This window comes from Archocentrus centrarchus, chromosome 14 (assembly GCF_007364275.1).
Source record: "Archocentrus centrarchus isolate MPI-CPG fArcCen1 chromosome 14, fArcCen1, whole genome shotgun sequence".
Classification (NCBI taxonomy): Eukaryota; Metazoa; Chordata; class Actinopteri; order Cichliformes; family Cichlidae; genus Archocentrus; species Archocentrus centrarchus.
The window spans coordinates 803912-829628 of NC_044359.1; the positions used below are offsets into that span (position 1 = coordinate 803912).

The window sequence follows — 25717 nt, forward strand, 5'->3', positions numbered from 1 at the left end:
ATTGTGTAGAGACTCGATGCTCTGGACTCTAACAAAGAAAAGACGGCAGCACGATCCGAAAACTGCGGTAAGGCTTGGTCGTTTCTAAAACAAAAATACTAAGAGTGGAGGAATGGTCACAGTAAGCTGACAGACGTATTGTGATTTGGTTTCTTATTTTTATTTGGTTTCATCTTATAGGAAGCAGTTCCTGCACAACTCTGAATCCAATAAAAGCCGGTCTGATCCTCTGCAGAGGTAAGAATCAGAAACAAAGCAGCAGTATTCAATGTGTGGAGGAGAGAAGAACTTCAAATGTTTTTACTCTTATTTATTTTCACCTTTATTTTCCACAGACTGTGTTCGCCTCACAACGCGAGTGTGAGTGTTCCTAATGCGTGGACCGTGATATAATTGTGTGTAAGTATCTATTGGTGTTGTTTGTTTGTGTGTTTCTTGCCTGGATATGTTTATGTATACACTGTGTTTATGCTCTTTATTTACAATGTACACAAATGTTTTCCAGCTTCTTGTTAAACCTACAGACGGTCCGCCGCAGCTTCTGCTACAGTCAGCCTCACATTCAGGAAAAGGAGCCATTAAAAATCCTGCCCGGTGACGTGCAAGAAGGAAGCCAGTAAGACGTGTTGGATTGTATTGTTGGTCTGCTGTATTTGTGTAGTTAGCTTGGAAATGCAGTTTTATTTTTGGGAAATATTACGTATTGTTTTTTTAACTTTATATAAAATCTGGCTTCTTTTGAACAGCCCAAAATGTCTATAAAAAGGTGAAAATAATTAACACTGAATGTTTATAGTTTCAGCAGCTGTAACATTTTGGGACCTAAAAGATAAAAAGTGTATAATCAGTTTAAAGGTGCCTCAAGGGTTAATGACCAAAATCACTGAAGTACTTTTATCAATGTTACATTTTTTCAAAGTACTTGTTCATTTGTCTTTTATTCACAGGATGCAGGAGTTGGTACTTTGTCACATAACCATTGTTTTTGATGACAAAGATGGGCTGATTACTTTTTTTTTGCATTCAGGGTCTTATCTGTTATGTGTACATTCAAAGTCAAGAGATTCAAACTTTCAGTGTAGTTTCCTGATTTTTCACAATATTTCATATAGTTTCATAATGACTTAATGTGTGCTCTGTGTCAACAGCTGCTGGAGGCGAGTGTCCTGGCAGTGAAGGAGGTTGCCTTCTGGGTCGGTGTCACCACTGACCTCATGCTGGATGAGGAGGATGGCATCTCAGAGGGCATATCGGGCTGGATTAAGACCCCCAAGCTTCCCCAGCCAGGAGCTCAGTGACCTCTGAGCCAAACGATTTAAATCACTCTTTTCGTGCAATGATGGTATATGATTGAATTCATGGTCATGGCAACAACGTTCAAGATTCTATAAAACCTTGAATAACTTCTGATGGGCTTCTTGTCTAGATGATGTGGAGCCATTTTGGTGTCTCTGGGTCAAATGCCCTAGAAGGAGATCATTGAAATACAAGACCTGAAAATGGCAAAAAATGCTGCAAAAATGACACCTTCAATTGAAAATGGCTGACTTCCTGTAGGGTTTCAGGTCCAAGAGACTGTTTTGTATGTCTTAGGATGTTACACGAGCCTGCACAATTTCAGATATGTAGATGCATGGTATTTCATGATATTTCCAGGTCCCACTAAGTGGCGCTCTAATGTTTAGGGACTTTATGCATATCATGGTGTTCAGGGCGGGAGGCTTATCAAACCACTAAAGTTTGACGCAGATTGGGCAATGTGGCTTAGAGTTACTGCCATTTTTGTGTTCATGGCAAAACACCAAAAGTTGCCATCCTGCCAGGGTCACGCCCTTTGGTGAAAACTCACAGTTTTGAAAACAGTGTAAGGCCAACTCCTGAAGGCTTTTCAGGAGAAATTTGAGATGGTTCTGTTCAACCACCTTGGAGCTGTACCTCAAAGTGTAAAACATGACATTTCCTGTACCCACTAGGTGGCACTGCGACAGTCAGTAAATATTATCATATTGTAATGATCCATGATGGACGTTATTGCTAAATGTGTGTCACAGTTATTGTTCTCTTTAAGTTAGGTTGTTTTGGGGTTGAACCGGAAGGAGATGTGGGGGGTCGCTTTTGGGAGGGAGGTCTCTTTTTTTTCTTGTGTGAGTTAGAGTTGGCTGTATCCGGCGAGAGCTGTTCTGTGTGTGTCCGGCCTGATTAAATGGTGTTAGTAACGAAACCTCTGCCTGGTGCTTGGGTGACATAACGGAACGTTACACTGGTGTCAGAAGCTTAAACTACGAACTACCACGCCTGGATCTATTACCAGCGGCTCTGCTCACGGCTCAGGGACACAACTCCCGATTATGCGGAGGAACACTGTTAAGAAGGAGGAGCAGGAGATGGATATCCGACCCGCTCGCAGCGTGAGGGAAGCGGCGCTCCAGCTGGCTGCTGAGGCTGGGTTCTCCCCAGGTTTGTCTCGGCTGGAGGGCCGTTCGCGCCATGATCGCCATTTCGGCGGGACGGAGCGGAGGTCATGTGATGTAAACAATGATGGCAGCGCCCATGCACAGCCGGCTACGGTAAACATAAAGACACCCAAGTTCAGCGGTAAGACGCCGTGGGAAGTGTTTATTGCTCAGTTTGAACTATTAGCTGCTGCAGCTGGCTGGTCTGTCGAACATAAAGCATTGCAATTAGCTCTGTGCCTGTGTGAGGATGCAGCAGCATGCCTGCTGCTGCTGAGTGAAAGAGAGAGGGGAGACTATACTGCTCTAGTTGGGGCACTCCAGAGACGGTTTGGGCAGTATAACCAGCCTGTGCTACTGAGGTCAGAGTTTCACAACAGACGGAGACTGCCTGGAGAACCGCTGCGTATCCTGGCCCATGACATTGAGTGCCTCTGCAGGCGGGCCTATGACAACATGCCCCTTGCAGTGCAGACAGAGCTCGCCCGTGATCAGTTCCTACAGGCCCTCAGTCCCAAAGAGCTCCGTATTCAGACACAGCTTGCTCGTCCAACCACACTCAGTGCAGCTCTGGAGTTGGCGTTGGAGAGGGAGATGCTGACAGGACCTCCTGGAGGGGCTGAGGATTCACCAGTGGTCAGAGCAACATCTGCACCTGCTGAGCGGACGGAGAGGCAGGGGGGACCACACAGCATGACCCAGGCGGCTGCTCTTCAGTCACCTTCTCCCCGTGCTGGCACACGCCGCCGACCACAAAGCTGCTGGGGATGTGGACAAGCTGGACATCTCATCAGGCAGTGCCCCAGGTTTGCAGCGGCGCAGGGAAACGGTCAGGGGCCCGTGTAGGTGGGAGTACACGGGCCGTCGTGACCAACACCCCCACACCACCCACATTGTCACCTGGCATGGTCATCACTGTAGGCTGGACCCAAGTTGGTGACTTTTGCCACATTCCGGTGGTGGTTGATGGGGTATCCTGCACAGCACTCCTCGACACAGGGTCCAACACAACACTGGTCCGACCTGACATCATTCCAGCTGGGACTGCCATGCAAACAACCAATGTGCAGCTTAAGACAGTGACTGGTGACCTGGCCCCCATAAAAGGGAGGGGGATGTTTCAGTTTAAGGTTGGAGACCTAACCATGCCTTTTGCTGCCTGGGTGGCTGACGTCCAGGATGCCTGCATCCTGGGGCTGGACTTTTTACGAGCCATTGATGGTGTGCTGGACCTCGGGGAAGGCTGTCTGTTACTCCCGGGAGGAGAGAGGGTGCAGCTTAAACCCCCTTTAAACCCATCCCCTGCTGTAATAGCGGCTTGCACCTCGGAGTCCCCTGTATTACCACTAGTTGAACAGCGAACTGATGAAGAGGAGAGGCTGTCAGCAGTGAGAAACGTCTGGTCCAGGAACTGTGAGGGCCTGACTCAGCAGCAGCAAGGAAGTCTATGGCAGGTGCTCTTGGACTTTAAAGACATTTTTGCCCTCACAGAGTGTGATGTAGGCCTGACACACTTGGTGGAACACGTTATTGACACTGGGGATGCTCGTCCTGTTAAAATGCGTCCTCATCGCCTTCCTCTGGCTCATCAGGAGGCGGCTGACCAAGAACTGCGTGAGATGCTAAAGATGGGCATCATAGAGCCATCTGAAAGTCCCTGGGCATCTGCGGTGGTGATGGTGCCCAAGAAGAACAGTCCACGAATGCGCTTCTGCGTGGACTACAGGCCACTTAATAAAGTTACTAAAAAGGACTCTTATCCCCTTCCCAGAATCGATGAGTCTCTCGACCTGGTGGCAGGGTCTTCCTGGTTCTCCACCCTGGACCTGCGAAGTGGTTACTGGCAGGTGCCTCTGTCCCCAGATTCTAGACCAAAGACGGCCTTTTGCACGAACAGGGGACTGTGGCAGTTCAGAGTCCTGAGCTTTGGCCTGTGCAACGCCCCAGCCACCTTTGAGAGACTTATGGACGGTGTGCTGGCTGGTGTCCCAAGACAGCAGTGTCTGGTCTACCTGGACGACCTCCTGGTGCATGGGACCTCTTTTGAAACCACCATGGATACCCTGAGACAGGTAATGGAGAGAGTAAGGGCCGCAGGCCTTAAGCTGCACCCGGACAAGTGTCACTTCATGAGGAGGGAGGTGGAGTTCCTTGGTCACAAGTTGGGTCGGGAGGGCATCAGCACTTTGGAGGAAAAAGTGCAGACCATTAGGGACTGGCCCACTCCCGCAGACCAGGTGCAACTAAAAAGCTTCCTGGGACTGGCGTCATATTACAGGAGGTTTGTAAAAGGCTTCTCCTCCATAGCTGCACCACTCTTTCGCCTGCTGCAGAAGGATCACGACTTCAGCTGGACCCAAGACTGTCAGCAGGCATTCGACACCCTGCGCAGATCCCTGACGGAGTCTCCGATCCTTGCCCCACCTGACCCCGCACTACCATTTGTCCTGGACACAGATGCAAGTAGTGTGGGACTGGGAGCCGTGCTGTCGCAGGTCGGACCTGAAGGTGAGAAGGTGGTGGCATACTTCAGCCGGGTCCTGAATAAGAGTGAGCGACGCTATTGTGTCACACGGCGAGAGCTCCTGGCTGTGGTGATGGCAGTGAGACACTTTAAGTACTACCTATGTGGCACGCCTTTTATCATCAGGACTGATCATGCCGCCCTCCAGTGGCTTATGTCTTTCAGAGAACCAGAGGGGCAGGTGGCTCGTTGGCTGGAGGAGCTCCAGGCCTTTAATTTCACTGTGGAGCACAGAGCAGGGGCACACCACTCCAATGCGGATGCACTATCCCGCCGCCCATGTGCCGCGACAGGCTGCCGCTATTGTGGGAAGCGGGAGGAGAAGGAGAGGGAACTCACAGCAACAGATAATCCTGCACAGCTCTCCTGCAGGGCACTCCTAGTGGTGGACATGGCAGAATGGAGGGCCCAGCAGGAGCAAGACACCGACCTGCTACCAGTACTACGATGGCTTGAGAACGAGCAGCGACCTAACTGGGATGAGGTTACCGGGCTCTCTATCGCCACCAAAGGGCTGTGGGCCAAGTTCAATGCTCTAAGGTTGGACAAGGGAGTGCTGCAGCGCGGCTGGAAAGATCCTGCTACAGGCGAGGAAAGGTGGCAAGTTGTGGTACCCAAGTCGCTAAGGCCAGCGGTGCTGGAAGCCTGCCATGGGAGTAGAGGCGCTGGCCACTTTGGCGTGTCAAAGACCCTTCGCCGCCTGCGCCAGGGTTACTATTGGGGCCAGCAGCGTAGAGATGTGGAGGGCTTCTGCCGAAGCTGTGACTCCTGTGCCGCCCACAAAGGTCCGCTGGACCAGTCCCGTGCTCAACTTCAACAGCAACCGGCAGGTGCACCGATGGAGCGAGTGGCTGTGGACATCATGGGGCCATTTCCCCGGACTGATAGGGGAAACCGCTATGTGGTTGCTGCTATGGACTATTTTACCAAATGGCCGGAAGCATACGCCATCCCGGACCAGGAGGCGGAGACAGTGGCTGACACATTAGTGGAGGGAATGCTCAGCAGATTTGGAACGGCAGGGGTTCTTCACAGTGACCAAGGCTGTAACTTTGAGTCCAGGGTGTTTGCTGCCATGTGCGAACGCCTTGGAATTCAGAAGACCCGCACCACGCCACTCCACCCCCAGAGTGATGGCCTGGTGGAAAGGTTTAATAGGACACTGGCCCAGCAGTTAGCCATCATCACGTCAGAACACCAGCGTGACTGGGACACTCACCTCCCACTCATCCTAATGGCCTACAGGTCGGCCGTCCAGGACTCCACCCAGTGCACACCCGCCCTGCTCATGTTAGGGAGAGAACTAAGGACCCCTGCTGAACTGGCTTTTGGGAAACCTCCTGATGCTCCGGATGCGCCACCGGGTCAAAGCTATGCCAGGAAGCTGCAGGACCGACTGGAGTCGGCGCATTCCTATGCTCGGGACCAGCTGGCAAAGGCGGGACTGCGGCAAAAGAGAAACTACGACCTGACTACTAAAGGGAGGCACTTCCGTGCTGGAGAGCTGGTGTGGGTCTACAGCCCGAAGAGAAAAAAAGGACGGTGTCCTAAACTGGACAGCAACTGGGTTGGACCCTGCAGTGTCCTGGAACGAGTTGGGGAAGTGGTTTATAGAGTACAGTTACCACCTAGAGGCAGGAAAGTGGTCCTGCACAGAGACAGGATGGCCCCTTATAAGGGTCGTTCTCCTTCCCCTTTCTCTGAGGGATGCGTGCAAATCCCCCACACTCCAGCTCAGCTGGACTCCCAGCTGGACATGGCTCCCTCCCCATCCCCTTGTTCTCCCCCTCAGTTTCCTGTAGTTCATGCCACCCCTCGGAAGCCAAAGAGGCGACGTCAACTGCCTCCCCGCCTCAGAGACTGTGTTTTTCCCTCGAGGACGAGGAACTTTTTGTTGGGGGAGCAGTGTAATGATCCATGATGGACGTTATTGCTAAATGTGTGTCACAGTTATTGTTCTCTTTAAGTTAGGTTGTTTTGGGGTTGAACCGGAAGGAGATGTGGGGGGTCGCTTTTGGGAGGGAGGTCTCTTTTTTTCTTGTGTGAGTTAGAGTTGGCTGTATCTGGCGAGAGCTGTTCTGTGTGTGTCCGGCCTGATTAAATGGTGTTAGTAACGAAACCTCTGCCTGGTGCTTGGGTGACATAACGGAACGTTACAATATGTATGGGTTCAGGGGTGGACCGTCATCCTACTGTGGAAGTTTGATCCAGACTGGATCATGCAGCTCTGAATGAGAGGCAATCAAAATGTCATGGTGAATGATCGAAATTCACTGTGGTGTCACAGCCACGCCCTCTGGTGAAAACTCATCATTTGTGAAATTTAGATTCCCCCTGGTGTGTAGATAAGACAACACAAATATGAAGTTGATAAGATCCAAAACCTCTGAGTTATTAGAGAAAGTATAAGGGCAGGAAATGGCTAAAATCAGTAATTTAATTCATTCACAGATTCACAACTGAACAATAGAAGACTTGAAAAATGCTGTACTCCAATGGCTTCCACACTCAGTCCATCTTTGGGATGTGGTTGAAGGGGAAATTTGGATGAGTAGCTGATAGATCTGCAGCAACTGTCCCACTCTAACTGTGCAACACCCACATCTCTGTGCAATATTATATTATTCATACTAAATAATATCTATCACTCCTATATTGTGTAATATCCCATATTCATTCACTAGTGCAATATTCACCAACTTCATTATTATATGTATATACTTATTTTATTTTTTTACAATGTATATATTTTTATACATTCTTATTTTCTGTATTTTTAATATATTTGATTTCTAGGTTCTATCTACGTTCTGACCAGTTTTGAGATATTAAGCTTTAAAGTTTTTGCACTTTGTATAGCAAAAATTACACATGGAATAAGTCTTGTTCACACATGATTATGAAACACACCCTATATCTATTCTAAATCAGTAATATAAAAATCCTAATAAATGTGCAAGTGTTTTTTTTAACAAGTAAAATGCAGATAGAACCTTATAATTCTAAAAACTCGGTTTTTGTTTGGAATTATAAGGTTCTATCTGCAAAATGTGACAACTACTCGTGATTTTCAAGCAATGAAAACTAGTTAACTTATAGTAAGTTTTAAACCATAAAATTATAGATGTAATAGAGTGTCCACAAGTATGGTTAAATCAAATTTAATGAATTCTGTGACATTTTTTAAGTTTCTTCTTTTATGGCAAACTGTTTTTATGCACACATTTCCCTTTAAAAGAACTAGAAGAAGATGATGCTTGACAAAGATTCATCTTTGAATGTTTCAATGCTACAACATCTCCATCCATCCATTCTCATTCGCTTATCCTGTTCAGGGTCACGGGCGGGCTGGAGCCATCCCAGCTATCATAGGGCGAGAGGCAGGGTACAACTTGTACAGGTCACCAGCCTGTCGCACAGCCAACACAGAAATGAGTTGGCAATATAGAGTGGCCAATTAACCTAACCCAAGTAACTGCAGGTCTTTGGACTGTGGGAGGAAACCCACACAGACACGGGGAGAACATGCAAACTCCACACAGAGAGGCCCGGGCCAAGGTGGAATCAAACTCAGACCTAGATGTCAAGCTGTGAGGCAGTAGCGCTAACCACCACACCAGTGTGCTGCACAACATCTATTACACAATTTTAAAATTGTACAATAAAAAAAAACAAACCTTTCATTAAACTCATGTTGGCAGACTGAGCCCTCTTTTTTTCCCATCCTTTATTTTTCCCAAGTTTTCGTAAGATAACTCAACATATAATTATATGAAAACCAACAAGTAAAAATAAAATTTATAATAAAAAAATAGAATAAAATAAACATTTGATATAAATTTAGGAGAGGTATACTTTGACATATAAATAAACTCAAATTTCAATAAAATTTGAACAGCGAGACAAACAAATTCTGGATAATTTGCCACAATGTCTTTTTTTGTTTTTTTTTCCCATTTAGCCCAGATCTAAAAAGATCTGCTACAAGCTGCAATCTACCTGAAAAGTCATTCTATCCATTCTTTAAAATACCGAATAAACATTAAGACTCTGAGTCCATGTCCACTGAGTACAAAAATCCAAATAAAAACTCATCCCACTTAAAAGGTAGACTTTTAGACTTGGATCTTCAGTCAGAATCATTCTGCTATAAAAACGTCACTGACAATGAATTTTTGTTTCGGTTGTATTTATTCAAGAAAAATGTAACAATTTCTTTGTCGTCCCTTTTCTGGTGTTTTTTTCCTTTTACTTGCTTTTCTGGAGTTTGATGACAGAAATAAAAACAGAGCTCATTTACATGAGCTCTGCTAAGTCATAGAATATATTAAAATCTGAAGTCTTTCTACAAGCAATAATATTTTATACATGAGATAACTTATATTTTGACTACTCTCAGTATTGCCAACTACATTGTTTGTTTCTTTGTTACCACAGACAAACAATACAAAACTAGCATTAGCTCGCTAGCTTGATAGCTAACAGTGAAAAGAAACAGCTCAGTGTGATCTAAAATTATCAAACGTTCAGAGTTGAAATCCTCAACCTTTAGAAGTCTTGTAAACAGTTCCAGCTTCCCATGAAACATTTTCTCTGGCGTCTCCTCTGCGCCTTTGCTTGACATTCTGCCGGGCATCAACGTTACAAAAAAGAAGCAACCTGATTGGCTCTCTTGTGAACATTTCAAGTGCCTATTGGTTCACAGATAGAACCTTATAGCACCAAGTTAAAGCTTGATTTTGCAGAAAGAACCTTATTATTTTGCGAATAAAACAGCCAAAATTTTATCTAATTGAAAAAAATCTCTTACATATTGTTGATGTGCTCAGAGAATAAGAATATGACAATAAGTCAATTTAGTCAAAAATATCAGATAGAACCTTATAATTCTAAGGGGATGATATTTTATACATACTGTTTTATTTTCTGGATATTTTTAGATTATATTAGATTATTATATTTTTATTTTAGAAAGTTTTACTTTCTATTGCATGGCACTGAACAGGAGTGGCCCTCCGATCTCATTGTACATCCTGTTTAATGATAATAAAGGTATTCTATTCTATTGTGAGAGCATGAATATATTGACAGTGCATGACTGACCTTTGCCCTCTAGAGTTGTGACTGACAGAAGAACAAACTGTTTTGATGAGTTGTGAGATTTAGATGAGTGTTGTTGAGATGAAGATGTTCATTGTCCCCAAAACCCACAGGAAGATGTACCCTTCTAGAGAAGATGATACAGTCAGAAAACTTACAAAAATATGATCAGATTAAAATTGTTCTTCATTTCACTCATTTTTTCTCTTTCACTGCTACAACTGCGGCTCCCACTGCTGCTCCCAGAGCTGCTCCCAGTGGACCAAAGATACTTCCGATCCCTGCTCCTATCCCAGAACCCTTCAGGAACCTTTTTTTCCTCTCTGCCCGTCTTCTTGCCTCTTCTCCTGCCATCCCAGGATGTTCTCTCAGAAGTTGTTTCTTCTCTTCTCTGATGGCTCTCTCAGCCTCCTGGAGCATCTGATTGGTGTAGTATCTTCCTCAATTTTTCTGAACCATTGTCTTGATCTTCTCCAGCAGCTCTTTGACCTGAGAGGGTGGCTTTCCTTTGTTGTCAAATACATGATATCTTCCTCCGCACTGGTTGATGAAGCGATGTAGAGGTCGACTGTCACAAATTGCTTTGTCCATGTTGACTCCATTTACCAGATTGTCTCCATGAGTGAACAGGACCATAGTGTAACATGCTGCATCTTCTCCAAATACCTTCTGAAGGATTTTTATGGTTTCTTGTTCTTCTTTTGTAAATCTGCCAATCTGCATCACAACCAGGAACACATGAGGTCCAGGAGCAGCAAAGGAGATGCATCTAATGATCTCGTTCCTCAGCTCCTCTTCAGGCAGTGTGGTGTCAAACAGACCTGGAGTATCAACTACATGCAGGACCTGACCTTCCACCTGACCTGTTACTTTCTGACACCCGACTGCTGATGAGGAAAAAGAAGACAAAGATTCAAATGCATTTCTTCCTAAGATGGTGTTTCCTGATGCACTCTTCCCAACTCCAGTTTTTCCAACAAGCACTATCCTCAGCTGGAGGTTCTCTGCATCTGCTGAAGAAGACAGATTACAGATATTATTAGTGGGACTCCATCAGCCAGCTCATCACATAGGACAGTTACATATACAGACTCAGGAGTGGAGTGACCATCAGCCACTTCCTGTACATAGATGACATCAAGCTATATGCCAGGAGTGAGTGAGACAATGACTCACTGATCCACCTCACCAGGACCTACAGAGAGGAGATCGGGATTGAAAGCATTCTTTACTTAGTGCTGTGCTAGAAAAAGGAAATTCAAGCAGTGTGAATGTTCTCAGACCACATCAACAGTTTCTCTGTAGTGATTTGTCATTGTTTTTGGTGGCTCTGTCACTTGGTGTTGGCTTCTGTAGCAGTGGGACTACAAGATCGTATGTGGTTGCGACTGACAGGGGTCTTCTGAGGAGAAACAGAAGTCACCTTAGGCCTACAGGGACTGTTACCAGGTTGGGTCGAGTTTCTAAACCACCTGAGAGAATGGACATGTGAATGTAAAGTTAAGAATAACATAAGTTCAGGTAAACTAGTTCAGATGTCTGATTAAAAATATATAAATCCAAAAAAAAAAGAGAACTTCAGCTAAAAGGAGGAGGTGTAGCAGTGGGACTACATTTCCCATAATGATACTGAATGTTTTTTTTGGACTGTACATGTTCCGGGGGTGGAGTAAAGGCTTTGTTCTGAACTGCAGCTAATAGAATAGAATAGAATAGAATGCCTTTATTGTCATTATACAGGATGTACAATGAGATTGGAGGACCACTCCTGTTCAGTGCCATGTAACAGAAAATCAAACTCTCTAAAATAAAAATATTATAATCTTGTATGATCAATATAATCAAGAGATATACAGAAATAAACAATGTGTAAAATATACAAAAAATAGCATGTATAAAAATATATGCATACATTGGTGCATCTGTACATTGTAAGAAAAGTAATATGTGTATACATATAATAATGAAGATGATGAATATTGCACTTGGTGAATGAATATTGCACTAGTGAATGAATACTGGATATTACACAATATAGGAATGTCAGATATTGTTCAGTATGAATAATATAATATTGCACAGTTACAGTGGGTGAGTGTGTGAGTTCAGGGTGGTGATTGCTCTGGCGAAGAAACTGTTCTTGAGTCTGTTTGTTCTGGCTTTGATGCACCTGTAGCGCCTGCCAGAGGGCAGCAGGTCAAACAGGTCAAAGCCAGGGTGTGAGCTGTCCTTGATGATGTTCCTGGCTCTGCTGATGCAACGGGAGGTGTAGATGTCCATCAGGGAGGGGAGAGGGCAGCCAACGATTCTTTGTGCTGTCTTGACTACCCTCTGAAGCCTGACCCTGTCTGCCTCAGTGCAGCTGCCGTACCATACTGTGATACAGTACGTCAGCAGGCTCTCAATGGATGAGCGGTAGAAGGTCAGCAGCAGGTTTGAGTCCAAGTTGTTCTTCCTGAGGACCCTCAGGAAGTGAAGTCGCTGCTGAGCCTTCTTGATAACAGCTGTGATGTTATCTGACCAAGAGAGATCAGCAGAGATGAGGACACCAAGAAACCTGAAGGTGTGGACCCTCTCCACATGCTCGCCGTTGATGTAGAGGGGAGCTGGGTCAGTCCTGTGCTTCCTGAAGTCGATGATGATCTCTTTGGTTTTCATGGTGTTCAGTACCAGGTTGTTCTCTGAACACCAGGCTGTCAACTTCAAGACCTCCTCTCTGTAAGCTGCCTCATCTCCCTTCGAGATGAGTCCGACCACTGTGGTGTCGTCAGCAAATTTGACGATGAGGTTGTTATTGTGGGCCGGACTGCAGTCATGGGTGTAGAGGCAGTACAGGAGGGGGCTCAGCACACAGCCCTGTGGGGAGCCAGTGCTCAGTGTGCGGGTGGAGGAGAGATGGGGGCCAAGTCTCACAGTCTGGGGCCGGTTGGTTAAGAAGTCCTTGATCCAGGAACATGTGAGAGGGGGGAGGCCCAGGGTGTGCAGTTTGGTGGTGAGAATGTCCGGGATGATTGTGTTGAACGCTGAGCTGTAATCCACAAAGAGCATGCGAGCGTAGCTCTGCTGCTGCTCCAAGTGGCTCAACACAGAGTGGAGAGCTACAGCGATGGCGTCCTCTGTGGATCTGTTTGCACGATATGCAAACTGATGGGTGTCGAAAGTGGGGGGCAGGTGGTCTTTGATGTGCTGGAGAACCAGCCTCTCAAAGCACTTCATGATTACCGGTGTGAGGGCCACAGGGCGGTAATCATTTAGGCTGGTGACAGATGACCTTTTGGGCACGGGGATGATTGTGGCTGGTTTTAGGCAGGGGGGGATGACTGCTTGGGCCAGGGAGCGGTTGAAAATCCTGGTGAGAATCAGGGTGAGCTGGTGGGCACACGCTCTGATCACCTTGCCAGGTACTCCGTCTGGTCCGGTAGCCTTCCTGGGGTTCACTGCCAGGAGCACGCGCCGTACCTCATGCTCCTGGACAGTGAGTGGGGTGCAGCCTGGTGGGGGGGGCAGGACTGGAGCAGATGGGTGGTCCTGAGGTGTCTCAAAGCGAGCAAAGAAACAGTTAAGTTCCTCTGCTAGTGACACACTCAGGTCTCCTGCAGTCACATCACAGCCTCTGAAGTTTGTGATGTTCTGAATGCCCTGCCACACCTCCCGTGTGTTATTGCTGGACAGATGGGACTCTATTCTCCTCCTGTAGTCCGTTTTGGCTTTTTTAATTCCTCTTTTCAGGTCAGCTCGAGCAGCACTGTACAGAGCTCTGTCGCCTGACCTGAAGGCAGCATCACGGGTTTTGAGGAGTGAACGGACCTGGCTGTTCATCCAGGGTTTCTGGTTAGGGAAAACCCGGATGTTTTTGCTGACAGTCACATTTCCGATACAGAACTTAATGTAGTCCAGTACCGTCCCTGTGAATGTTTCTAGGTCCTTGTGTTCGAATAAGTCCCAGTCTGTGTATGCAAAGCAGTCCTGTAGGTCGGAGAGTGCGTTTTCAGGCCAGGTTGTAATGGTTTTTACAGTAGGCCTGGCTCTCCGTCTGAGGGGGGTGTATGCTGGGGTGAGCAGCAGGGAAAGATGGTCGGACTGGCCGAGGTGGGGGAGGGGTTTGGCTCTGTAAGCGTGCTTAATGTTGGAGTAAACATGGTCAAGAGTGTTCTCCCCTCTTGTGGAACATTTGACATGTTGGTGGAATTTCGGGAGTACAGTCTTTAAGTTGGCCTTGTTAAAGTCTCCCGCGATAATAAGAACACCGTCGGGGTGGAGCCGCTGCTGTTCGTTAATGGCGTTCAGCAGGAGAGAGAGCGCCATGCTAACGTTAGCATTGGGAGCTATATACACAGCTGTGACAATCACTACTGTTAGCTCTCTGGGTAGAAAAAAGGGCCGACATCTTACAGACATGTACTCGAGGTCTGGGGAACAATGTTTGTCTATGATTGTTCCGTTGTTACACCAGTCCTCATGCACGTAAATACAGAGACCCCCTCCCCTGCTCTTACCGGAGTCCTTGGTCCGATCTCCGCGTAGCAGAGTGCGGCCTGCTAGCTGCACGCTAGCATCGGGAATGTGGGGGTTTAGCCAGGTCTCGGTGATAATCATTACACAACAGTCACGAACATAGCGATTTACAGCCAGCTCTAACTCTAGGTTGTCCGTTTTATTTACCATGGACCTGGCGTTGGAGAGATACAGGCTCGGCAGAGGAGGCCTGTGTGGTTGGCATTTCAGCTTCAGCATAGAGCCGGACCTGCAGCCCTGCTTCTGCTTCCTCTCCTTCCGCCGTCGGCGGCGCCTTCCAGACCCGATAACAATCCATGGAGCACCCGGCGGTCTCGCTATGTCTTCTGGGATGTTATGAGTGTAGTGAAAATCACTCGATACTGATATCTTGTGCCGGTAGCCAATGTCCACAAGATCCTGGCGTGTGTAGCAGTTGTTTGCAGAGACAAATGCACCAAAACTAACAAATATGAAATACAAAAAGTACAAAAAAGAGCACCGAAAGGAAGAGCCGTGAGCCGCTGCGTCTGTGCGCGCCGCCATCTTGACCTAGCGTCCAGGGTCCTCTTTATACATGGTGTCAGAAGTGACGGACTACAGCTCTCTGCGGTGTTTTTAGTTTCACCGAGCCAAGTGACTGTTGCTAGATCACGGCCCTGCACGGCACGGGCGAGCAGACGGAGAAGCGGAGAGACACGGCTTTCATCCGGAGTGATATGCAGGGGAAAAGAATGAAGAAATGGCCGCCGCGGTACACATAAGTGCACCAGAGCCGTTTGACTTTTCTTGCCCAGATGAATGGCCGAGATGGATTAGGAGATTTGAGAGGTTCTGAGTTGCAACTGCTCTAGATAAAAAAGAAAAGGAATATCAGGTGAATTCCCTTGTGTATGCGATGGGAGACAAAGCTGATGATGTACTGGCTGTTTTACCACTGACTGATGATGACAAAAAGAAATACGATTGGGTCAAAGCAGCATTTGAACATCACTATGTCGGAAAACACAACGTGATTTTTGAAAGAGCACAGTTCAATTCAAGATGTAAGCAAGAAGGCGAGAGTGCAGAAGCCTTCATAACAGCAGTACACAAACTTGCAGAAAAATGTGGCTTCAGAGTGCTGAAAGACGAACTGATAAGAGACAGAATAGTTGTTGGAATAAAAGACAAAAAGCTGTCAGAACAACTGCAGATGGACTCAGTTAACGCTAACAAAAGCCATACAAAAGGTCAGACAAAGTGAAACAATTAAGATACTGCACAGCAGTGCCTCAGAGGACAAAATATCAAACATGGATGCCATAAAAACAAATATGAAACAACTGAAGTCATGGCAAAATTCAAAGAAGGGACAGAAATCTGAAATTCCACTTGAACAAGGGTGTGGCCGGCGTGGTCGAAAGGTCAGACACTCATGGAGAGACTGTCCAGCAAAAGATGCAGAATGCAGAAAATGCCAGAAAAAGGGCCATTTTGCTGCAGTTTGTCACTCAGGTAGAGTGGTGGGGATTAGTGAGGTTACAAAAAACCAGGACAATGTAGTCTGCAGTGAATATGTTTTTTTAGGGGAGCTAGGAACGCAGGCATCAGATCCATGGATAGAAATGGTCCAGATAAATGGCGAAAATATCAGATTTAAACTAGACACAGGGGCAGACGTTACCTCCATTCCAGAGGAGTCATACAACCCAGAACGAGATGGCAAGTTGCACAAGCCTAATAAGAGGCTATTGGGGCCAAGTAGATACCCACTTAAAGTAAAAGGCTGTTTTACAGCGGAAATGTTCGCCAGAGGGCGCAACACAGTGCAAGAGATTTATCTTGTGTCAGGCCTAGCACAGCCACTATTAAGCAGACCAGCTTGTGAAGCCCTAGGACTGGTGTCCAGAGTAGATACAGTCGTTGAACCTAACACAGACTTCAGAGCAGCCTATCCGGGTGCTTTTCAGGGTTTAGTCAAGCTGAGAGAGCCCTATCATATAGACTTAGAACAGGGAGCCACACCTGTTGCCCTCTCCGCCCCTCGACGGATCCCTCTGCCACTCAGAGATGCAGTTCGTACTGAATTGAACAGAATGGAGGAGATGGGTGTAATTTCAAAGGTCACAGAGCCAACAGCATGGTGTTCAGGAATGGTGGTCATCCCAAAACCTGGAAAAAAGCCACCTAGGATTTTTGTGGATCTCACACCCCTGAACGCTGTTGTAAAAAGAGAACGCCACATCTTACCTGCAGTGGATCACACATTGGCAATGATGAACGATGCCAAAGTATTTACAAAACTGGATGCCAGATCTGGATTCTGGCAAATCCTCCTCACAGCAGAGTCAAGGCCTCTCACGACCTTCATTACCCCCTTTGGGAGATATCAATTTAACCAACTCCCTTTTGGCATAGCATCAGCACCGGAACATTTTCAGAGGAGGATGTCTCAGATGCTTGAGGATTTTGAAGGAGTGATCTGTCATGCAGATGATATTCTAGTATATGGCAGAGACAGACAGGCGCATGACCAGAGATTGCACCGTGTACTCAAGAAGTTGCAACAGGAGGGCCTCACTCTGAATGAAAAATGTGAATTCGCAAAGGGAGAAATCATGTTTGTAGGCCACAAAGTTTCAGCAAATGGCATAGAGCCCGACCCAAATAAAGTCAAGGCTATCCAACAGCTGCCACAACCCACCTGTGTTGAGGAGGTGAGACGCCTTTTGGGCATGGCCAATTACCTTGCAAAGTTTTTGCCACAGCTGGCTACATTAACCACTCCACTGAAAGAGCTGCAGAAAGGCAGAAATGAATGGATATGGGCAGAGCCCCAAGAAACAGCTTTTCAGAAGGTCAAGGAGTTACTGAGCTCTCCAGAAGTGCTCGCTCAGTATTCCAACACAGCTGAAACAAGGGTTGCTGCTGATGCATCGCCGTATGGTATTGGTGCTGTCCTCATGCAGAAACAGATAGATGGCTCGTGGCGACCAGTCACATACATCTCACAAGGACTGACAGACATAGAGAAACGATACGCCCAAATTGAAAAGGAAGCGTTGGCAGTCACTTGGGCGTGTGACAGACTCTCATTGTATCTTCTGGGTCTATACTTCACACTAATAACAGACCACAAACCCCTGGTTCCGTTGCTGAGCACAAGAGGCTTGGATGATCTTCCCCCACGGATTCTGAGATTCCGCCTGCGGCTGCTGCGATTCTCATACCACATTATACATGTCCCAGGGAAGAACCTTATCACAGCAGATGCCCTGTCTAGAGCCCCACTGGCAGGTCCACCCTCCGCAGGAGATCTTCAGCTGGAGAGAGAGGCAGAAGTTTTTGTGGACTGTGTTGTAGCTCATCTCCCAGCAACACACAGGCGATTGGAGGAGATAAAGATGAGACAGAAAGAGGATGACGTGTGCACAAAAATAACAGAACTATGTCACACAGGATGGCCACAGAAAAGTGAGCTGAACCCAGAGATCAAGCCATACTGGCAGTACAGAATGGATTTTCACCTGGCTCACAGCCTTCTCATGAAAAGAGGAAGACTTGTGATACCACCCCCATTAAGGGCCGAAATTCTACAGCGCCTGCATGAAGGACACCAAGGAATTTCAAAATGCCGAGCAAGAGCCAAAGAGTCAGTTTGGTGGCCAGGCATCTCTACCCAAATAAGTCACTTGGTGGACAGGTGCGAAACATATCAGAAACACAGAGTACAAAACAGAGAACCACTATTACCAACTCAAGTCCCAGAACGCCCATGGCAGAAGGTCGGTATGGACTATTTCAGTGGTCATAGAAACAATATCTTTTGATCATGGACTTTTTCTCAAGATATATTGAGATAGGGGAGCTCAGACACACTACGGCTGGAGTTACAATACAGGCTGTTAAAGAGGTCTTTGCAAGACATGGAACACCAGAGACTGTGGTTACAGACAATGGACCGCAGTTTTCCTCCGAGCTGTTCAGACAGTTTGCAAAGGACTACCAATTTTCACACATCACAAGTAGTCCACATTACCCTCAAGCCAATGGAGAGGCAGAACGTGCAGTTCGAACCATCAAGGACTTGTGGAAAAAAGACAGTGACCACAGCAGAGGGCTGCTGGCATACAGAGCCACTCCACTGGAGCATGGGTTTTCGCCAGCTCAGCTGCTGATGGGGAGAAATCTACGCACCTCTCTACCTCAACACACAGGGAAGCTTGACCCACAGTGGCCGGATCTTCGGGCATTTCGCAAGAAAGATGAGGAGGTGAGGCGAAGGCAGGCAACACACTACAACCTCAGACACCGCTCCAGACCTCTTCCAAAGCTCATCTCGGGACAGAAAGTCTGGATCACCACTGAGGAGATTACCGGAGCAGTAATTAGGCCTGCCCAAACCCCAAGATCGTATGTGGTTGCGACTGACAGGGGTCTTCTGAGAAACAGAAGTCACCTTAGGCCTACAGGGACTGTTACCAGGTTGGGTCGAGTTTCTAAACCACCTGAGAGAATGGACATGTGAATGTAAAGTTAAGAATAACATAAGTTCAGGTAAACTAGTTCAGATGTCTGATTAAAAATACATAAATCCAAAAAAAAAGAGAACTTCAGCTAAAAGGAGGAGGTGTAGCAGTGGGACTACATTTCCCATAATGCTTTTCGATACTGAATGTTTTTTTTGGACTGTACATGTTCCCGGTGTGGAGTAAAGGCTTTGTTCTGAACTGCAGCTAATGGCGTTCAGTGTCCTCTTTATACAGCTTCCACTGCAGTATCTTATCACTTCCTGTTCCTGTTCTGGAACACATCAACATGTCTATTAAACCCCATTCCTACTAGACTGCTTAAAGAAGTCCTTCCATTAATTGATGCTTCAACCTTAAATATAGTAAAAGTTGCCTAAGTCAAAGTTGCACAAATCGGATTTTTGCTCTAGTTGGATGGATTCTGCAGGTCCTGATTTTTCCTAATAAAAATAATCTAAATTACATCATGCAAGTCCGATTTTCTTGGATGAAAAATCTGGTCCTATTGTAATGCATTTCCAAAAAAATGTGATCGCATAAGCTGGATAAGGTTGGCACTAAAGCCCTCCTCAGCACCCGTCAAGCCCAATATGTACAATCTATGTACTACTACTACTACTTTATTTATAAAGCACTTTAAAACAACAGCAATTGCAACAAAGTGCTGTACAGATAGAAGTCAAATAAACCAATACACATAACAATGACAACAACGACAATAAGCACCAACAGAATAAAACAAATGAAACGAATAAAACGAGTCTCAGCATGTATTAAAAGCCAGGGAATAAAAATGTGTCTTAAGAGCAGTTTTAAAAGTCACCAATAAAGGAGCGCTCCTAATATGCAACGGCAAGTTGTTCCATAGTTTAGGAGCAGCAACACTAAAAGCTCTGTCACCCCTGAGCTGAGTAAACATCATGCATCGGCTCATTCATGCACAACTACACACACTAACAGTGCCTAGACATCGCTTGAATGTCTATTCAGTCACATGACATCTGGATTGGCACCACTGGGCAAATCAGTTCATTTCACTGGAGACAATCATGGCAAGTGCAGGAGTCAGGTCTAAACTACAAACTCGCACTTACAACCACAAATATGGTAAATGGACTAGTTCTTATATACTGCTTTTCTGGTCTGTCTGAGCACTCAAAGCACTTATACGACACGTTTTACATTTACCCATTCATACAAGCACTTCCATGATTAACTAAGCTAAGTGCTTTTATTATCTTGCATTGGAGAGCAACTTGGGGTTCAGTATTTTGCCCAAAGGTACTTTGGCATGCAGCCCAGAGCAGCCAGGAATCGAACCGCCAACCTTAGGTGACCTGCTCTACCTCCTGAGCTACAGCCACCCCATGAGATTTATAAAATTTGTGGAAGCAAATCCAGAGATGAAGCAGAAAGACATTGCCGTGACATTTGATATCAGACCCCAAACTGTCTGATATTTTTGAAAAATCAGATTTTATCCGACTTACACATAAGACGTATTTTTTACAAGTCGGATGAAATTCCACGGGCCATTTCAATCCGAATTAGGCAATATTTATTCTATGATCAATCTGTCTTTATTAGTTGGCTGTGTACTACAGGCCTTCAAGGTGGCTGTAATTAAACCTCTACTTAAAAAGCCATCACTGACCCAGCTGTCTTAGCTAATTATAGGCCAATCTCCAACCTTCCTTTTCTCTCAAAGATTCTTGAAAGAGTAGTTGTAAAACAGCTAACTGATCATCTGCAGAGGAACGGTTTATTTGAAGAGTTTCAGTCAGGTTTCAGAATTCATCACAGTACAGAAACAGCATTAGTGAAGGTTACCAATGATCTTCTTACAGCCTCTGACAGTGGACTCATCTCTGTTCTTGTCCTGTTGGACCTCAGTGCAGCTTTGATACTGTTGACCATAACATTTTATTACAGAGATTAGAGCATACTATAGGTATTAAAGGTACTGCACTGCAGTGGTTTGAATCCTAGTTGTCCTCATTAGTATAGTGGTGAAGATCCCTGCCTGTCACACTGGAGACCGGAGTTTGATTTCCTGACAGGGGCAATACTTCTTTTCCCTAATTTCCTTTGGGATAAAAAAAAAAAATCTATCTATCTAGTACCTTTAATACCTATAGCATGCTCTAATCTCTGTAGTAAAATGAGCATCTTCTAATTTAGTGAGACGCCATTCCCTCTCCAGCTTACATTTTATCTGCTTTAAGCTGTGCGTTTGTGAGTTATACCACGGAGTCAGGCACTTCTGATTTGAAGCTTTCCTTTTCAGAGGAGCCACAGTATCTAAAGTGAGTTTTATATGGCAGGCTAGACCCTCGCATTTTGATTGACACCTATTTAGCCAGTCATGTTAAAAAATGGGTTTCACAGAGCCAATAATAACCAGAGGGTGTCATGTAGCTTTGTCAGGTGATTTTGGGTGGCCAGGTACATGATTGGCCAAATGAGGTGTCAATCAAAATGGGAGAATTATTTGAGAAAATTGTTTATAATAGGCTGTATGGGTACTTGGATAAGCTGGACATACTTACTCCATCACAGTATGGCTTCAGGAAAAAGAGTACAACGTGCATGGCAATTCTTGATCTCATTGAGAAAATAAATGACGCTGTCGAAAATGGTGAATGTGGAGTGGGTATTTTCCTTGATTTATGGAAAGCATTTGATACTATAAATTTTGAAATTTTGTTGGGAAAACTTGAGCATTATGGTGTTGGAGGCATTGCACTTAACTGGTTCAGAAGCTATCTATTTGAAAGGGAGCACTACATACAAATACACAGCAGCAAATCACAATTAAAAACAATTAAATGTGGTGTACCACAAGGATCTATATTAGGTCCTCTTCTTTTTATTATTTACTTTAATGACTTTATAAATTCATCAGATATACTACACAAAATTATTTTTGCAGATGACACAAACTTATTTTTTTCTCATAAAAATATGGATTATCTCCAAAATATAATTAATAAAGAATTAACTAAAGTAGATATCTGGCTTAAATGTAATAAATTATCATTAAACATTAATAAAATCCACTGTATTATATTCCGTTCCATAAAAAATCGTAAAAATATTGAAAATGTACATATCAAGATTAACGGAAGGATCATTGAAAGAGTTCAACACACAAAATTTCTAGGAATATATATTGATGAGTTCTTAAATTTCAAAAAGCATATTGATGAATTGACAACTCGATTATCTAAACAGGTTGGCTTGTTTTATAGACTTCGACATTATCTCCCTCTTGAAGCTCTCATAACGTTGTATCATACCTTATTCGAACCACATTTGAATTACTGCAATATCATATGGTGTAACACGTATCCAAGCTATCTTGATAAACTACTTGCTTTGCAAAAGAAAGTGATACGTGCCATAACATGGTCTGAGTTCAATGCTCCCGATCCCCTTTTTTATAAGCTTAAGCTTCTGAAGCTCACTGAGAGCAACACTCTTCATAATGCATGCATGATATTTAATGTAGTGCACAAACTAAATGAAAGACTTTGCCAGCTTATTCCAATAATCTATCCAACCCACGAACACAATACTAGAAGGAAAAATCAGCTGAAGGGGAAAAAACTCAAACTGAAATGTACAAGTTTTAGCATCACATGCAAAGGTTTGGAGATCTGGAATGAAATTAACAGTACAATACAAACATCATCTACTCTAAAGATATTTAAGAAACTTTTGAAAGATGAACTATTACAACATTATACTTAACAAACAGTAAAACCAGATATAAAAATCAGTATATATTTATAAATTTATGCAAATCCATTATCATCTAATTATTATGTCCAATTTAATTTCCTAATAATATCTGGATAGAAAGTATAAGGATGAATTTGTTACCTCGAATACACTGAGGTTTCTTTTTTGTGTGCTTTGTGAGTACGGCTGTAAGAAGTATGAAATGTGATAAGGTTTGATAAGTGTATATTATATTCAAAACAATAATAATGTGTGATATCAGGTAATGGAATGTGTGTGGAGGATGTGAAATAACAAAAATGTTTTGACTTGATTTTAGTGTGGGGGTATGGATTACTGTATTGTTTTTGTACTGTAATGTAATGTTTTTTGTTTGTTTTTTTTGTTCCTGGGGTCCCTGTATAAGCTAAAGCAGCTTCTTGGGAGTTTCCCCTTTTGCAAATCTTACAGGTGCGGTGTTGTGCACATGTATCCATCTTAAAGGTTTGTGAATAAAGATAAAGATAAAGGGAGGGTCAAACCTGCCATATAGACCCTTTAACAGTCTACGTCATCAAAGGATGCGCGCACATTTTGGCAACAGAAGTGAACTGCTGCTCCATTCAAATCAATAAGAACAAGGAGACTGCGCAGCGTTTAAACGTGATTTAAAAGCGATATCTGCATCAAAATGTCTGCTGTTGCACGTTTGGCTGTCAGAATTTCTACTCTACCAAAAGTGGACTGAAGTTGTACCAAATCCCACAGGATCATGGCTGTTTGAGAGAAAACGGAGGTGTCTGTGGTTGCAAGCCATCAAATGTATTGATAAAAATTGGACTGAGGACACGATCAGAAATGCTCACGTTTGAAGCGCCCATTTTATATCAGGTAAAGTTATTTATCTACTCTGGTTACCCGGATGTCGGGTTTAGATACTTTAAATACTAATATCTAAAGTAAACAGCATTAGCTGATAGGCTTTGTAAATTAATATTTAATCATATTTAATCAATTCCAATATGCAGTGCCAGTCAAAAGTCTGATCAGACTAGCATATGAATGGTTGAGTGAGTCTCACAGTGTGACTGCAACAGTATATATTTTTTCATAGTAAATCAATAATATCTGCAGCTGGAAAACTCTTAACAGGTTAGAAAATCAGTTTGATGAAGTACTCAGGCTGCCATGCAGGTACAATCTGCTGTGAGGACGTAGCTCTCTGACTTGTTTACAATGACCCGAGCCTCATACACAGCGCTCCTGTTTCCTCGTCTTTGACTTGGAAGAACTTCTGCCTTCAAGACACAAAACTCCGAGTCTGTGTCCTGATATTTGATGTTCGGTACATGGCCGCAAACATAATTGTAAGCCTCCATTGACTTATATGCGCGTAATTTCTCTCTAGTATATATACTGGGTTTTTCAACAAAATAAACGTATATATCTGCCCATGGACACTGGACCACTTGCTAATGTACCACCGAGATCGGGGAGTTGGTTGCTGGTGGTCAAAGTTAATTTTTGCAGGTAGTTTTCATGATCTTTCATTGATAATCCCTTCTTGTAGATTGAAACGCTATTGAACACCGCCATAATTCTGTTTTCAAAATGCACGCGAATCACTATCTACATCGTCACTGTTTACAAACAGTAAAAGGGTCTATAAAACAAACTACAAATGTCCCGCAGATGGGATGTGGCCAGTCAAGAGGTTAAAGACATTAAGGCCTGGATGACCTCTAATTTCCTGCTTCTAAATTCAGATCAAACTGAAGTTCTTGTTCTCAGCCCCAAAAATCTTAGAAACATGATGTCTAACCAGATACTTACTCTGGATGGCATTACTTTGGCCTCCAGTAACACTGTGAGAAATCTTTGAGTCATTTTTGACCAGGATATGTCCTTCAATGCACATATTAAACAAATATGTAGGACCGCTTTTTTGCATTTCTAAAATTAGAAACATCCTTTCTCAGAGTGATGCTGAAAAGCTAATTCATGCGTTTATTACTTCTAGGCTGGACTATTGTAATTCATTATTATCAGGCTGTCCTAAAAGCTCCCTGAAAAGCTTTCAGCTGATCCAAAATGCTGCAGCTAGAGTACTGACAGGGACTAGAAAGAGAGAGCAGATTTCTCCCATATTGGCTTCTCTTCATTGGCTCCCTGTTAAATCTAGAATAGAATTTAAAATCCTTCTCCTCACCTACAAAGTCTTGAATAATCAGGCCCCATCTTATGTCAGAGACCTCATAGTCCCATATCACCCCAACAGAGCACTTCTCTCTCAGACTGCTGGCTTACTTGTGGTTCCTAGGATACTTAAGAGTAGAATGGGAGGCAGAGCCTTCAGCTTTCAGGCCCCTTCTTCTGTGGGTCACAGCACTCCACGTGAACCAGATGGGCAACCATCGCTGACAGTGAGGTATTGGACTGAGGTCACAAACACTGTTTTTCCTGCTTTTCTGACTCTCCTACTGGAACACACTCAGTTCAGGAATGATATCACTCCTGAGTTCTGACATCTGACGTCCAACATATAAAACTTACCGGAATGCAGGAAATAACTTGAAATGAAACATCACAGGAATCCAAAAGCTCCATGTTCTTCTAAAAATGAGGAAGAGAAAGCTAATTACAATGTGCTGGAAGCTTACGAGAACTTAGAGTCAAACTGGCTGAACAGGATTACTGTCTGCAGCTAAGAAATCCCCTACAATCAGTTTCAGTCAAAGTCAGGCTGCAGACGCCTTTCATGGTCTTTAAGTATTCAGAAAAAATGATCACCTGTAAAAGCTGTAAAAGGTTTCTTTTTCCAACACTGCATGAACTTCACAGGATGTGGTGCTTCAGATAAATATTTCACAATAAAAGGTAGCAGAGAGACAGGAAAAACAGACACAGGA

The 25717-nt window shown here is 44.5% G+C and overlaps 1 pseudogene; it reads right to left on the reverse strand.

Moving 5' to 3' along the window:
- Window positions 1-25717, reverse strand: part of LOC115791921 (GTPase IMAP family member 8-like) — a 263474-nt pseudogene that overhangs the window by 23284 nt on the left and 214473 nt on the right.